At 62.8% G+C, this 2,500-nt stretch overlaps 1 pseudogene; it reads right to left on the bottom strand.

The window, feature by feature from the left end:
- The window catches only part of LOC124591309, a 7,952-nt pseudogene that overhangs the window by 2,772 nt on the left and 2,680 nt on the right, over window positions 1-2,500 (bottom strand).

Genomic DNA, 2,500 nt, shown 5'->3' on the forward strand with positions numbered 1-2,500 from the left:
GGTGGCTACGAGGATTGAAGACACAGCGACCCGCCGTGGAAAATTGCAGCCCCAGGTACCGGAAGGTTTCACCCACACGCAGGGCAGGCATGGTGGTATTGCCTGCTGTGAAGGTGACATTGCTGTCCACCTTCACCTTCTTCTCGCGCCCTGACGCGACTAAGGCGAGGGTGAAACACTTCCGGGCGTTGATCTGCAGCCCCAGGTGGGCGAGGGCTGCGGTAGCTGCGTCGATGAGGGACTGCAAGCCCCTCGGGGTCGCTGCAAACAGCAAGACGTCATCTGCAAAGGCCGCAGCGTTGACTCTGCGACCGAGGATCCGAGCTCCGATGTGGGAGGGCAGTTGGCCTAAAACGTAGTCCACCGCAAAGTTGAACAGGAGGGGGGAGAGGGGATCGCCCTGGCGAACGCCCCGTGCTGGCTGCACAGACACGCCCACGCCGGCGCCGTCCGCTATCACTGTCGTGCTGCCCTCGTAGCACCGCTCGACATACTCGACAAAGCAATCCGGCAGGCCATGCGCCTTCAGCACGGGGCGAAGGGCAGCATGATCTACCGAATCGAATGCCTTAGATACGTCGATCGATGCCACAAAGACAGAGCGGCAGGAGCGAACTGCGTCGGTGAGAGCAGTGTCCAAGATAAAGGTATTTTCCAACATCCCATCCCGAGGGATGAATGCCCGCTGACGTTCGTCCACAGCACATGCGCGCATCAGGCGTGACGCGAGAACCTTGTGAAAGGTCCGCGCCAACACCGAGCAGACCGTAATGGGGCGAAAGTCAGCGGGGGATGTTGGTGCAGCCGTTTTCGGGAGAAGGGACGTCCGCGCGCGAAGCAGGCGTTCCGGAAGGGCGCGGGCCAGAAGGAAGAGATTCATCACTTTCACCAGGACTTCGTGCGGCAGGCGCCGCAACTCCGCTGGGGTAAGGCCGTCCGGCCCGGCTGCTGATCCCCTGGGCGGCAACGCGGCGGCGACCTCCTCATGTGTGACCGGCCCCCATATGCACTCGAGAGCGACAGGCTCTGAGTGCGGGAGGAGGCGGTCACGAATGAAGCCCGCGGTGGAGATGGGCTTCTTGGTGAAGAGGTCCGCCCAGAAGTCCAGCAGACCAGGGATGGCAGGTGGCGGCTGGAGCAGGGTGCCATCCAAGAGGCCGCGCACGCAACGTGCACGCGACCGTCGGAAGGCATCCTGCGTTCTCGCGTACTCCCAGCGGCGCCGCTTGCGCTTCTGCGTCGGCGGCGCGGCAGGCGGCCGCTTCGATGGTTGGCGCGGCCGCTGTGTCCTGGTGATCGATCTCTCCCCTCTGGACCCGACCGACGCAAGGGCATCCGGGAGCATGCCCAGGATGACATCGGGCGGCGTGCCCCGCCCCAGACCTATGACACGATCCAGGGCAGAGAAACGCTGGGCGGAAGCGGGTAGCCCCGCCAGATGCTCCCAGATGGCGGCGTCAGTCGGCCCCTCCGGCGGCGGCCCGGTGGTGTCGGCCGCGAAGTCCTCGGCTGCGTCGACGGGCGGCGCAGCGGCCTCGCCCGCGTCAGGCAGCGGGCTCGCTGCTCCCCGGCGGGACGCCGGCTCTTCCCCCCGACCGATCTCAAGCGCCTCCATGAATTGGCGGACAAGCTGCTTGTGGGCAGCTTGCCGTCGCCGGCACTTGATTGCCTCGAGCGTTCGGTCGGGGAACATCCTGATGAGTTCTTGATTGACGAAGAAGAACCGGGCGTCCCTCTCAAGGAACAGTTCGGCCTCCGCCTTGGCGAGCGACAGGACTTCTTCCTCCGTCCACCTCGCGCGATGCCTCTCCGTGACGATCTCCGCGTTGGCGGCCGCAAGGTGTTGGCGGCGGCGATGGACCCCGAGACCGTTCTTGGTTGTAAAGCTGCGGTGGCACTCACTACAGGTATACATAGCTGCAAAAGTTACAAGATTTTCGGCACGGCCGGTTGGCCGGCTAGGTGCTGGGGGAGTTGGGGTGGCACCTTCAGCGGAAGGGCCACCACTTGTTCTCTGCTTACTGCCCCCAACTAAAAAAGGGATAGTGCGAGGGGGGGCTGGTAACCCCCCCAAGCCCCTGGTGCGGTCTTCCACTCTGCGAAATCAGCGGGCCCACGAGAAGGGGAGAAGACCGCAGGAGAGGAGAGGCTAAGAGGGCTAGGCCCATGTATTGCGCATCACTCTCCCTGTAACTATAACCCAAGGAAGGCACCTCGCAGCAGCAGTACGACTACATCAAGACCGCACTTCGAGAAGCCAAGTCCGGATGCAGCCGCTCCGCCGCCACTTGGCCACCTTAAGAGAGTCATAGTTACTCCCGCCGTTTACCCGCGCTTGCTTGAATTTCTTCACGTTGACATTCAGAGCACTGGGCAGAAATCACATTGCGTCAACACCCGCTAGGGCCATCGCAATGCTTTGTTTTAATTAGACAGTCGGATTCCCCCAGTCCGTGCCAGTTCTGAGTTGATCGTTGAATGGCGGCCGAAGAGAATCCGC

This window comes from Schistocerca americana, unplaced genomic scaffold (genome assembly GCF_021461395.2).
Source record: "Schistocerca americana isolate TAMUIC-IGC-003095 unplaced genomic scaffold, iqSchAmer2.1 HiC_scaffold_826, whole genome shotgun sequence".
Lineage (NCBI taxonomy): Eukaryota > Metazoa > Arthropoda > Insecta > Orthoptera > Acrididae > Schistocerca > Schistocerca americana.